Genomic DNA, 14966 nt, shown 5'->3' with positions numbered 1-14966 from the left:
TTGAAATGAACTCTGGACCTTTTATCTGCTCATTGTAATTAGGATAATGAAGGAATAACACACACCTGGCCATGGAACAACTGAGAAGCCAATTGTCCCATTACTTTTGGTCCCTTAACAAGTGGGAGGTACATATGCAAACTGTTATAATTCCTACACAGTTCACCTGATTTGGATGTAAATACCCTCAAATTAAAGCTGACAGTCTGCAGTTAAAGCACATCTTGTTCGTTTCATGTCAAATCAGTTGTGGTGGTGTATAGAGCTAAAAATGTTAGAATTGTGTCAATGTCCCAATATTTATGGACCTGACTGTACATGGCATTCCCTCTGATGTGGTCTCAGATCGTGGGACTCAGTTTGTTCCCAGATTCTGGAAAGCGTTCTGTACTTGACGGGGGGGGGGGGGGGGTATGCCGTATTTTTTGCCCTTTAAGACGGTGCCCATAAGACGCACCTAGGTTTTTGAGGAGGAGAATAAAAAAAAAAAATTTTTTACCAAAAGGTGTGCTTTTGGTGGGTTTTGAACTAATGGTGGTCTGTGCATGACACTACTATGGGTGATCTGTGGATGGCACTGTTATGGGGTGATCTGAGGGGGGCACTGTTATGGGGGGGATCTGTTGATGGCACTGTTATGGAGGGTAGATCTGTGGATGGCACTGTTATTGGACGGGTGATCTGTGGATGCCACTATTATGGCGTGGGGATCTGTGGGTGACATATATAGCAGTGCCCTCCACAGATCCACCCTCCATAACAGTGCCATCCACAGATCTCCCTCCATAACAGTGCCATCCACATATCCCCCACCCCATAACAGTGCCATCCACAGATCACCCCCCATAACAGGTGGCACTGTTATGGGGTGATCTGAGGGGGGCACTGTTGATGGCACTGTTATGGAGGGTAGATCTGTGGATGGCACTGTTATTGGACGGGTGATCTGTGGATGGCACTGTTATGGGGTGGGGGATATGTGGATGGCACTGTTATGGGGTGGGGGATATGTGGATGGCACTGTTATGGGGTGGGGGATATGTGGATGGCACTGTTATGGGGTGGGGGATATGTGGATGGCACTGTTATGGGGTGGGGGATATGTGGATGGCACTGTTATGGGGTGGGGGATCTGTGGATGGCACTGCTATATATGTCACCCACAGATCCCCCACGCCATAACAGTGCCATCCACATATCCCCCACCCCATAATAGTGCCATCCACAGATCACCCCCCCCCATAACAGTGCCATCCACATATCCCCCACCCCATAATAGTGGCATTCACAGATGCCCTAATATACCGGAGCTAAACCTGTGGGAGGGGCCGGTGGCATGCAAATGCGGCGGGGCCGGTGCGGTCACTGTACTCCGGCCCCGCAGATCACTCACTGCTTTATTGCCTAAACATTTAATAATAATAATAATAAGTTTAATTGAAGTTCCGATCCCCAGCCCCATCTGTACTACTTACTAAATGTCCTGTAGCAGGCAGAGCAGGGCGGGCGGTCGTAACTCACTGACTTCACGTGCCTGCGCCGCCTACTTTATGAATGAAGGTCACCCGTAGAAGGGGGGTACTGTCAAGGACGTTTCCGCGACAGGTGGCAGGAGATCGGTGAGACTGGCAACACGTGGTTTGATCTGACATGTTTTCCGCTTGAATCAAATGACGTCTGTGTTGGAGCTTTGGACCCTCCCTAGCTCTCAGGCCTGATTCCCTGTTCCCTCATTCGCTCCTATGCTCTGTGTGGTGTTTCCCTTCCACACCGAAGCATGACAGGATTTCAGGCTATAATCCTTGTTTCCGGCTGAAGGAGACATTTTCGAGACAGATGGCGCCATCGCTATTTGGTTCATCCGATCACTTCTGCCCAAATGAGAAGGGGTACATTTGAAGTTCTTTTTCCCGAACTGCGGAATTATCCCGACAAGTTTCTTAACTACCTATGGATGAGAGTCTCCAGTTTTGCCGATTTGCTAGAAAGGGTCTCTCATCGCATCAAATTACAGGACATCATTTTCCGTTGAAGTATTTCACCTGCAGAACGGTTAATGCTTACCATAAGGTAATCATTCATATTTTTATTTTTTTTTTATATTTTGCTAGTAACTGTTTTTTTTTGTATACTTTTTTTAACGTAGCTTTTCCAGGTTCAAAGCTAAACCCAGACATTATTTCCCTACCGCATGGTACAAAAAAATGTTGTATTTGGTACTGTACTCTACCTAGCGCAGCTCTTAATTGAGCAGGCCAAAGGCTTTGGAGGCTCTGCATAAGTAATGTTCACTGTGACTTCACTGCCTCCTATGGTCCGGCTTTACCCCTATGTCGACTTCACTGTGAGCAATGCTAGCCAGAAGCATACGCCTATCGTTCTCTATGGAGAGCCCATTCCATCACTGGATTTCCAAAAAATGTCGTTTGCCCTGTGAGAATGACCACAAAACAAAGGAAAGCATTTAACGGTGGTATGGCCAGTTTAAGGTCCCAAACAAGGCCAACCAAATTATATAGCTTGTATTGTTTTTTGGACTTTTTTTAAATATATTTGCTCATTTTTATTTACACTCTTTTTTTATGATAGATTTCTGGCAACAGAAGAGAGTTTGACGTCCCTTCATCATCAATTTAGTCTACGAATAACCACAGTTTCCTTGATTGTTAAAGATACCTGCCGTGCTTTGTGGGAGCAGTTGCATGCAGAGTTTATACCTCATCCAAGTAGACAACAGTGGATCGAAATTTCAGAAAAATGTTGGGAGGTGTGCCAGTTTCCTAAATGTCTTGGGACAGTGGACGGGAAACATATACGTATTATCAAGCCCCAAGGCGCTGGTTCTGAGTACTTTATTTACAAAAAATATTTTTCCATTATATTAATGGTCATCGCTGATGCCTAGTACCGATTTGTGGCAATCGATGTTGGGGCTTATGGCCGAACCAATAATTCAATGGTCTTCAAAAGTTCTGACATGGGGCGAAGGGTATATAATAAACAATTTAATTTTCCACCTCCTCAACCTCTACCAGATACTGATGCTCCCCCCCATGCCCTTCGTGTTGGTTGGTGACGAAGCGTTTCAGATGTGTGGCAATCTAATTAAACCTTATTGCAGCCACGGATTAAACTGGAGCAAATGCATATTTAAAGGGCTTCTGTCACCCCACTAAACCTTTTTTTTTTTTTGCTTACTTATAATCCCTACACTGCGATTTATGGCATCCTCCGATCCCAAAGACGCCCCCTCCGCATTGTGATTGACAGGGCCAGGGAACGGAATCGTTCTCTGCTGGCCCTGCCTGTTTGCATTCAAAATCTGGCGCCTGCGCCGCGGCCGTGCCTGTCTTCAATCGGCGCAGGCGCACTGAGAGGCGGCCGCTCCATCCTCAATGTGCCTGCGCCGGGTGTAGATGTGACGTCATCTGCGCAGGCGCATTGAGGATGGAGCGGCCGCCTCAGTGCGCCTGCGCCGATTAAAGACAGGTACGGCCGCGGCGCAGGCGCCAGATTTTAAATGCAAACAGGCAGGGCCAGCAGAGAACGATTCCGTTCCCTGGCCCTGTCAATCACAATGCGGAGGGGGCGTCTTTGGGATCGGAGGATGCGGCTGCTACCAGCAAGTAGCCGCCCTACTTGCTGGTAGCAAGGTAATTTGCATATTTTAAAAGCATGTTTTTAACAAAATCTACAGGACCAAAATGATTAATTAGATCATGTAGCCATAAATTGCAGTGTAGGGATTATCAGTAAGCAAAAAAAAAAAAAAAAAGTTTAGTGGGGTGACAGAAGCCCTTTAACCCCCGCCTGACTAGGGCCAAAAGAAAGGTGGAATGCGCAATCGGCATTCTGGTGGCTAAATTGTAGATTTTCACCAAGCCCATTCAACTAAAAATAGAAACTGTTGATGAGGTAGTAAAGCCATGTGTGGTGTTACACAACTACCTCCCCATAAAAGAACCGCTTCATGTCAAACAGATCCATGAAGATAGCGATTTGGCCAGTATTGAAAATTTGGGACCAAGGACCACTGTAGCAGTTTTCAGGATGAGAGACTCCTTTGCTAAATATTTCTGCTCCGCTGCAGGAAGAGTGGACTGTCAGGACCAAGTGATTTAAGTTATTTGTGGGGGGGGGTTTCATGAAAAATTTATGTAATTTGAATATATTCTAGATGTAGTTTGGTTGCATGGTAATGTGGGTGTGGTTTCGTGGTTATGTGGGTGGATACAGTAGAGTGTTTATTGATTTTCAAAACCTGTTTTGTAAAATTTGTTTGTTTATTAAACTATTTTTTATACAATATACCGAGTCTTTATGCATAGATACTTGTGTTGCTCCGCCAGCGTTGGGAGATTATGTCAGGACTCTCGTCTCAACACTAGTCTTCTCTTGACAACATACTCTCCCCATGCTGCAGGAGCGACAAATACTTGTGTCGCTCCGCCAGCGTAGGCAGAATATGTGAGCACTAGAGCCCTCCATCTCCCCAATCAAAATAAAAATTACCTGCATTCCTTGTAGTGTCTAAATTTCCAAGATCTCTTCCTGGAGTCTCCATGAGAGCCAGACATGTAATAAGAAAGATATTGTCACGGATGAAGTTAGCAGAAAGCTGGAACTTATAAATAAACGAGCGACTGGCTTGATCCCAAACTAAGGAGCATATAGATGAGCACTATAAAACCCTAAGAGCTCTCCCTGACTGCTATGCCCATGCAAAGATCTTTATGGTAGACGATTGCATGCCCTTGTACCCAAGTCTGTGTGACACCTGAAAACCCTATAATAGTGAGGGGACACGACCACCGACTCCCTGCACTTAATACGGACGGAGTCAGGGTCACCTAGAATCAAGTCAGCAAGGAAACACAAGTAAAGTAAAGGACTTATTTGAACAAACAGCAGACACAGCCTCCAGCAATGACCACTTCATCCAGGAAGTAATATAAGCCGCAAAGTGAGGCAGTATGGGAGGGAATATAAAGGAAAAGACTTAGTCTGAATAAGTGGCACCTGGCAGAAGGAAAGGAGATGAGAAAGTGAAACCAAAACAAAGATCATACAAGAGGTAGAGAAGAACAGCTGCCAGACCTTCTCACAGGACTGGCAGTGACAGTACCCCTCCCTTTACGGGTGGACTCCGGACACTCAGAACCCACCTTCTCAGGATGAGACCTATGGAAAGCCTTGATGAGACAAGTGGCCTTAATGACCGCCACTGGGACCCACATCCTCTCCTCAGGACCATAACCCTCCCAATGAACGAGGTACTGAAGAGAACCGCGGATAAGGCGAGAATCCACAATCCTAGAGACCTGAAATTCAAGATTACCATCAACAATAATCGGAGGAGGAGACAAAGAGGAGGGTACAGTGGGTTGGACATAAGGTTTTAATAGGGACTTGTGAAAAATATTATGGATCTTCCAAGTCTGAGGAAGATCAAGGCGGAAGGCAACGGGATTAATGACGGACAAGATCTTGTAAGGCCCAATAAACTTAGGACCCAACTTCCAGGAGGGAACCTTCAGTTTGATATTCTTTGTAGACAACCACACCAGATCACCCACATTCAGGTCCAGACCAGGCACACGTCTCTTATCCGCCACACGCTTATATCTCTCACTCATCCTCTTCAGATTACCCTGAATCTTTTGCCAAATAAATGACAAAGACGAGGAAAATCTCTCCTCATGAGGTAAACCATAGTAACTGAGACGCCTTCCACTGACGTCACATCCGGAAGCAAGCAAGCCGTCACTGATTGGGCAGGACTAAAAGAGAAGACCCAATAACAGCGCGTTGTCGCTCAAGAGGGAACACGTGAGTAGGAGGGGTTCTAAGAGCACTCACCCTGCAACGATAGGTTAATTAACCAGGGGGGCAGGGTCGAATTGCTATAAAAAAAAATGGATACTTAGATTCAGCTAGTTGCCACTGCCTTTATATACAGTACAGACCAAAAGTTTGGACACACCTTCTCATTCAAAGAGTTTTCTTTTTTTTCATGACTATGAAAATTGTAGATTCACACTGAAGGCATCAACACTATGAATTAACACATGTGGAATTATATACATAACAAAAAAGTGTGAAACAACTGAAAATATGTCATATTCTAGGTTCTTCAAAGTAGCCACTTTTTGCTTTGATTACTGCTTTGCACACTCTTGGCATTCTCTTGATGAGCTTCAAGAGGTAGTCACCTGAAATGGTTTTCACTTCACAGGTGTGCCCTGTCAGGTTTAATAAGTGGGATTTCTTGCCTCATGAATGGGGTTGGGACTATCAGTTGCGTTGTGGAGAAGTCAGGTGGATACACAGCTGATAGTCCTACTGAATAGACTGTTAGAATTTGTATTATGGCAAGAAAAAAGCAGCTAAATAAAGAAAAACAAGTGGCCATCGTTACTTTAAGAAATGAAGGTCAGTCAGTCCGTATATATACAGTACAGACCAAAAGTTTGGACACACCTTCTCATTCAAAGAGTTTTCTTTATTTTCACGACTATGAAAATTGTAGATTCAGGGCTCCAGATGGCGACCAAAACGGTCGCCAATGCGCCTTAAAATTTGCAGATGGCGACAAGACTTTTTAGTCTTGTCGCCATTTGCGACTGTACCGCCGCGATCCTGCGCAGCCTATGTTCTCTTCAGTAGCACAGCACAGTCAGTGGAGAAGGAAGGAGTCCCTCCCTCTCCACTGTGACGCGGCCGCCACTACCACCAATGGGCAGATAGGGAGGAGGAGGGGAGGAGCTGTCGCCACTGCGCCACCAATGAATTTAAAACATAAGTATAGGCAGCGGTGTCACAGACCCGGCACCCAGCCTCAATAACAGGGCATGCGATCTGCGGTAATTAACCCCTCAGGTGCCACAGATCGCATGCCCTGTTATTGAGGCCGGGTGCCGGGTCTGTTATACCGCTGCCGACAGGAGTTAAAGAGGACCTTTCATGGGTACAAAGAATATTAACTTAGTAGTAGGCTGCATAGAGCGGCGCCCAGGGATCTAAGTGCACTCACTATTAGTCCTGGGCGCCGCTCCGTTCACCCGCTGTGGCCCCCGGTAATTTCAACATTCAGAGCAAGGAGGAGGAGACGCCAGTGTCTGTCCTTCCCCCTGACAGCAGCGCTGACCAATCACAGCGCAGAGAGAGGAAGAAAAAAACAACTCCCTCTCTCTGCGCTGTGATTGGTCAGCGCTGCTGTCAGGGGGAAGGACAGACACTGGCGTCTCCTCCTCCTTGCTCTGAATGTTGAAATTACCGGGGGCCACAGCGGGTGAACGGAGCGGCGCCCAGGACTAATAGTAAGTGCACTTAGATCCCTGGGCGCCGCTCTATGCAGCCTACTACTAATAAGTTAATATTCTTTGGACCCACGAAAGGTCCTCTTTAATTACATTCATTGGTGATGCAGTGCGCCCCCCCCCCCCCCAAAGCCTCATTCCCCCCCATTGTTATATGGTGGCCACAGGGCCCCATCCACTCCATTGGTGGCAGTGGCAGATTACACTGCTGGGGCTCAGATCGTTACCATGGCAGCCAGAACGCTACTGGAGCCCTGGCTGCCATGTTCAGCTCCCTGCTGCTGTGTGCACAGAGCACAGGGCAGCAGGGAGATGTGTGAGATCCTATTCACCCTGATAGATCTCTATCAGGGTGAATAGCACAAGGGGTGAAAAGATCCAGGTTCTAGTCCTAAGGGAAGAAATGGTTATTAAATAAAAAGTTAAACAAAAAAAACACCAAAATACTAAAAGTTTAAATGGCCCCCTTCCCAGTTTTACATATAAAATTTACAAACAATAAAGAATTAACATATTACATATCGCCACATCCCAAAAAGTGTGAGCTATTAAAATATAAAAAAATATTTCCGCTCGGTGAAGGCCGTAACAGAAAAAAAAATAATATATATAAACCACGCAATTCGCCATTTTTAGTCACCTTGTCCCCCAGAAGATGTCCCTGGATGTGAGAGGTATGTGGTGCCGTTTTCTCCTATATGTAGTGCTGGCTCACTACTGTGACCTGCGTCTCATCTTCTCAAAGTCCTTTTTTTTTAAATTATAAGCATTTTAAATTTGGCGACTAAAAAATGTAATTTGGCTCCTAAATTTTTTAGTTTAGGAGCCAATGGCTCCTGGTCATTTTTTTTTGTCTGGAGCACTGAGATTCACACTGAAGGCATCAAAACTATGAATTAACACATGTGGAATTATATACATAACAAAAAAGTGTGAAACAACTGAAAATGTCATATTCTAGGTTCTTCAAAGTAGCCACCTTTTGCTTTGATTACTGCTTTGCACACTCTTGGCATTCTCTTTGATGAGCTTCAAGAGGTAGTCACCTGAAAAGGTCTTCCAACAGTCTTGAAGGAGTTCCCAGAGATGCTTAGCACTTGTTGGCCCTTTTGCCTTCACTCTGCGGTCCAGCTCACCCCAAACCATCTCGATTGGGTTCAGGTCCGGTGACTGTGGAGGCCAGGGCATCTGGCGCAGCACTCCATCACTCTCCTTCATGGTCAAATAGCCCTTACACAGCCTGGAGGTGTGTTTGGGGTTATTGTCCTGTTGAAAAAGAAATGATGGTCCAACTAAACGCAAACCGGATAGAATAGCATGCTGCTGCAAGATGCTGTGGTAGCCATGCTGATTCAGTATGCCTTCAATTTTGAATAAATCCTCAACAGTGTCACCAGCAAAGCACCCCCACACCATAACACCTCCTCCTCCATGCTTCACGGTGGGAACCAGGCACGTATAGTCCATCCGTTCACCTTTTCTGCATTGCACAAAGACACGGTGGTAGGAACCAAAGATCTCAAATTTGGACTCATCAGACCAAAGCACAGATTTCCACTGGTCTAATGTCCATTCCTTGTGTTCTTTAGCCCAAACAAGTCTCTTCTGCTTGTTGCCTGTCCTTAGCAGTGGTTTCCTAGCAGATATTCTACCATGAAGGCCTGATTCACACAGTCTCCTCTTAACAGTTGTTCTAGAGATGTGTCTGCTGCTAGAACTCTGTGTGGCATTGACCTGGTCTCTAATCTGAGCTGCTGTTAACCTGCGATTTCTGAGGCTGGTGACTCGGATGAACTTATCCTCCGCAGCAGAGGTGACTCTTGGTCTTCCTTTTCTGGGGCGGTCCACATGTGAGCCAGTTTCTTTGTAGCGCTTGATGGTTTTTGTGACTGCACTTGGGGACACTTTCAAAGTTTTCCAAATTTTTCGGACTGACTGACCTTCATTTCTTAAAGAAATGATAGCCACTCGTTTTTCTTTACTTAGAATTTGTATTATGGCAAGAAAAAAGCAGCTAACAGTCTATTCAGTAGGACTATTAGCTGTGTATCCACCTGACTTCTCCACAACGCAATTGATGGTCCCAACCCCATTTATAAGGCAAGAAATCCCACTTATTAAACCTGACCGGGCACACCTGTGAAGTGAAAACCATTTCAGGTGACTACCTCTTGAAGCTCATCAAGAGAATGCCAAGAGTGTGCAAAGCAGTAATCAAAGCAAAAGGTGGCTACTTTGAAGAACCTAGAATATGACATATTTTCAGTTGTTTCACACTTTTTTGTTATGTATATAATTCCACGTGTTAATTCATAGTTTTTGATGCCTTCAGTGTGAATCTACCATTTTCAGTGTCATGAAAATAAAGAAAACTCTTTGAATGAGATGGTGCGTCCAAACTTTTGGTCTGTACTGTACGTGTGGGAGCGCTGCCACTGCACTAGACGGTCTGCCGGTACGTTCTATGTCCCTGAAGAACCACTACTCTCTGTGGTGAAATGCGTCGGACAATCTTTATGAGGGATTAGTTGTCAGGGTTTTAGCAGAAATAGACCCAAGGTTCCAGCGGCTGTGGGTTGCCCTTCTAAGGGCGGGTGCCCAGAATACAGCCTGTTAGGGTTCTCACAGCTCTCTTGGACTAAGCTTATTTAGGGAAAGAACCTAGGCCGAGCAACCCACATAATACATGGTTTCAAGTGACCCCTCTGATAAAACTGCCGCTTGACTGATATGGGACTAGAAGCTGCTAGTATTACCTGACACCCCTCTAATAAAGCAGTGCATCAATAGCATTGTGCGAATTAATATCGAAATTTTCAAGCGCACTCTAGGTAAGCTGCATCACTTTAGCGGAATACTGAACTTTAGTGTTATCGGCAACCAAGAAACGGACTGCCTATTGCCAACATTTAGTCTCCAAAGACACTTTTTTATATTTTATATTTTTTATTGTTACACGGGGGTTGAAGATTTGGACACTGTCAGCTTATAATTATTATTATTATATTTATATATTTAGTCATCTGTATTTGCATACATTTGCACTTGAATTTCTTATTTGGAATATAATTGATATACACAATTTTCCTTTAATGTTTGCACATGGTATATTTATTGGTGTATTTTGGATTGTATATATTCTTTAATTCTTTATCACAATTGACACATTTTTTTGGGGACATTTTTGGTATCAATTACCGCTATAGCTGAGCGAATACACATAGGTAGTTGGAACAGACCTAGGTTCCCTATCCTTATTTGCATTTTTTGGCCGGGACAACAGGCCTCCTGACCTTTGTATTTTACCAGCTATACCAGTGGATTGACGATTGTACTGAATTATCAATTTTTACTATTATTTTAGAGTCAGATTTTATACAGGGCATATAAGTCTTATGTATGGCGAACATCGTTCATTATTGCTATTAATTTTTATGTACGGTGATTATTGCTGATATATTGCTATTAATAAACCATTATCGCTTTACAGACTGTGGTCCAGCTATAAGAGTGCCCATTCTCTCTATTATATTGTTTTAACAGTGTCACAATATTCTAATATATCAAATTGAATAAAAGTTATGTTTTAAATAACTATAATAAGGCACACTCAGCTCAATAGTGACAATTTAAGAAACCTCTGAGTAATTATACACTGGGCCACGACTACTGAACCTGTGACCCTGAGTATACTTCTATTAAAACCAGAAGACCCCTCTCCAGAGAACGTCCCAAACTGCGGATGAAACCCATATGCACCAAAAAATGGTGACTTATCAGAGGACTCCTGACGACGGTTTTTTAAAGCAAACTCAGCAAGGGACAAAAAAAGAATACCAATCTTCCCGATTCTCCGCCACAAAACAGCACAGGTATGTCTCCAGATTCTGATTGACGCGTTCGGTCTGACCATTCGACTGCGGGTGAAAAGCAGAAGAGAACGACAACCGAACCCCCAAGCAAGAACAGAAGGCCTTCCAGAATCTGGAAACAAATTGCGTGCCCCTATCAGAAACGATGTCTGAAGGGATGCCATGCAATTTAACAATATGATCAACAAAAGCTTGCGCCAGCGTCTTAGCATTGGGTAACCCAGGAAAGGGAATGAAATGTGGCATTTTGCTAAAACGGTCCACTACCACCAGAATCACGGTCTTCCCCGAGGAACAAGGCAGGTCCGTAATGAAGTCCATGGACAGATGCGTCCAAGGACGGGAAGGAATGGGTAACGGGAGGAGAGAACCCGATGGCCGTGAATGAAGGACCTTGGCACGAGCGCAGGTCTCGCAGGCTGCCACAAAACCCTCAACCGTCTTACGAAGAGCCGGCCACCAGAATCTCCGAGCAATGAGATCCACTGTGGCTCTACTGCCCGGGTGCCCAGCAAGGACAGTATCGTGGTGCTCCTTAAAAACCTTGTGTCGTAAAGCGAGAGGCACAAACAACCTCCCAGGAGGACAAAGATCAGGAGCCTCTGCCTGGGCTGCCTGAACCTCTGCCTCCAAATCAGGATAAAGAGCAGAGACGACCACTCCTTCAGCCAAAATGGGACCCGGGTCTTCAAAGTTCCCCCCTCCCGGAAAATAACGTGACAGGGCATCCACCTTCACATTTTTAACCCCAGGGCGGAACGTAACAACAAAATTAAACCTAGAAAAGAACAAAGACCATCTGGCCTGTCTCGGGTTCAGACGCTTGGCCGATTCCAAGTAGGCCAGATTCTTATGGTCGGTAAAGACAGTAATAGGGTGTCTGGCTCCCTCTAACCAATGGCGCCATTCCTCAAAAGCTAATTTGATGGCCAACAACTCCCTATCTCCCACATCGTAATTTCTCTCTGCAGAGGATAGTTTCCTTGAGAAAAAGGCACACGGTCGCCATCTGGCAGGAGAGGGACCCTGAGATAAGACCGCACCCACACCCACCTCAGAAGCGTCCACCTCAACAATAAAAGGTAGAGAGACATCAGGTTGTACCAAAATGGGAGCGGAAGCAAAACTCTCTTAATACTAGAAAAGGCTTTAAGCGCATCTACCGACCACGAGGAAAAATCCACCCCCTTTTTAGTCATATCAGTGAGTGGCTTAACAACAGAGGAATAATTCAAAATGAACTTTCTGTAATAATTGGCAAAACCCTAAAACCGCATCAGTGCCTTCTGATTCTCAGGAAGCTCCCAATCAAGCACAGCGCGGACCTTCTCAGGGTCCATCCGAAAACCAGAAGCGGAGAGAAGAAAACCAAGAAATTGAATCTCCGGAACCGCAAACACACATTTTTCCAGTTTAGCATACAATTTATTCTCCCGCAGAATCAGCAAGACCTGACATAGGTGGTCCCGATGAGTCTTGAAATCAGGAGAAAAAAATCAAAATGTCATCTAGATACACCAGTACAAATTTCCCCATTAAATGATAAAAAATGCTGTTCACAAAATGTTGGAAGACGGCCGGAGCATTCATCAAACCAAAGGGCATAACCAAATTCTCAAAATGACCCTCAGGGGTATTGAAGGCCGTCTTCCATTCGTCCCCTTCCCTGACCCTGACTAGGTTGTATGCCCCTCTTAAATCCAACTTAGAAAAAACTTTAGCCCCAACAATCTGGTTAAACAGGTCCGGGATCAGAGGAAGCGGATATGGGTCACGAATCGTGATACGGTTCAGCTCCCTGAAATCCAGACAAGGTCTTAAAGAAGCATCTTTTTTCTTAACAAAAAAAAAAAACGAGCGGCAACAGGCGACTTCGAGGGTCGGATGTGTCCCTTTCTCAGGCTCTCAGAGATATAAGTACGCATAGCGACCCTTTCAGGTTGGGAGAGATTGTATAGTCGTGATTTTGGCAGCTTGGCGCCTGGGATGAGATTAATAGGGCAGTCGTACTCCCGGTGAGGGGGCAACTCCTGGACACCACTCTCGGAAAACACATCCGAAAATTCAGAGAGAAAAGATGGCACAGTCTTGGTAGAAACCTCTGAAAGAGACGCCGTGAGGCAATTCTCTCTGCAAAACTCACTCCAACCATTTATTTGCCTTGCTTGCCAATCAATGGTGGAGTTATGTTTAGTGAGCCAGGGTAGCCCCAACACTAGAGGAGTAGGTAATCCGCTTAAGACGAAACATGACATATCCTCAACATGAGCGTCACCCACCGTCAAACGGATATTGTGAACTATGCCCTTTAACGATCTTTGAGAAAGTGGAGCGGAATCGATAGCAAAAACAGGTATATCCTTTTCCAAAGTGCATACCTGAAAACCATGCGTTGTTGCAAATTGATTATCAATGAGATTGACAGCTGCTCCACTATCTACAAAAATCTCACAAACAATATTCTTGCTGTCTAGCGCCACCCTGGCAGGTAGGAGAAAACGGGAACTACAAGCAAACGGCAAACCTTCAATTTCCGCATCAACCTTGCCAATAGTAGCAAATGGAAAGTTTTTAGAGGGTTTTTCTTGTATTGTTTTGTTTTTATTACCCTCAGAAAACTTCATGAATCTCCTAGAGGGGCAAACATTAGCTAAATGATTTATTCCCCCACAACAGAAACAAACCCTCCTCTGAGAGCTGAATCCTCTACTATCAGAGGCAAGCAAACCCAGCTGCATGGCCTCCTCCTCAGAGGGGATTGAGACAGACTGAGACCCCTGCGCACTGAATGAGACAGCCCCACTGTCCTTGGGCTGAATATGACAGGAAAGAGTAGTTTTCTCTCTCTCTAAGACGCCTGTCAATATGAACAGCTAGAGACATGGCTGACTCTAACGACGCTGGTCTCTCATGAAAAAGCGAATGCATCTTTCAATCTTTCTGAAACACCATGGCAAAATTGACTTCGGAGTGCAGCATCATTCCAACCAGCATCAGCTGCCCATCTCCGAAATTCAGAACAATATATCTCTGCTGACTGTTTACCCTGGCATAAAAAACGCAGTTTAGATTCAGCCAGAGCAATACGATCCGGGTCATCATATATCTGCCCCAGGGCTACAAAAAATTAATCCACCGATCGAAGGGGCCGTGCCCCCACCGGCAGCAAAATGGCCCAAGACTGAGCGTTATCCCTGAGCAGCGAGAAGATGATCCCCACCCTCTGCTCCTCATCACCAGAGGAATGGGGAAGTAGGCGAAAATTGAGTTTGCAAGCCTCTCTAAAGCGAACAAAATTCTCACTACCCTCAGAGAACGTATCCGGAAGCAAGATCTTAGGCTCGGAACAAACTCCATGAACGCAAGCAGAACCGGTCACCTGAAACTGAGAGACAGTTTTACGGAGATCTGCTACCTCCAGCGAAAGACCTTGCATGCGGTCAATCAAGGCTGAAACTGGATCCACGCTTAAGACGGTTATGGCGGTTTATAATGTCACGGATGAAGTTAGCAGAAATCTGGAACTTATAAATAAACGAGCAACTGGCTTGATCCCAAACTAAGGAGCATATAGGTGAGCCCTATAAAACCCTAAGAGCTCTCCCTGACTGCTATGCCCAAAGATCTTTATGGTAGACGATTGCATGCCCAGGTACCTAAGTCTGTGTGACACCTGAAAACCCTATAATAGTGAGGGGACACAACCACCGGCTCCCTGCACTTAATACAGAGGGAGTCAGGGTCACCTAGAATCAAGCCAGCAAGGAAACACAAT

The sequence above is a fragment of the Bufo gargarizans genome, chromosome 2 (genome assembly GCF_014858855.1).
Source record: "Bufo gargarizans isolate SCDJY-AF-19 chromosome 2, ASM1485885v1, whole genome shotgun sequence".
Classification (NCBI taxonomy): domain Eukaryota; kingdom Metazoa; phylum Chordata; class Amphibia; order Anura; family Bufonidae; genus Bufo; species Bufo gargarizans.
The sequence above is the reverse complement of the archived record's forward strand: the minus strand, read 5'-3'. Positions refer to the sequence as shown.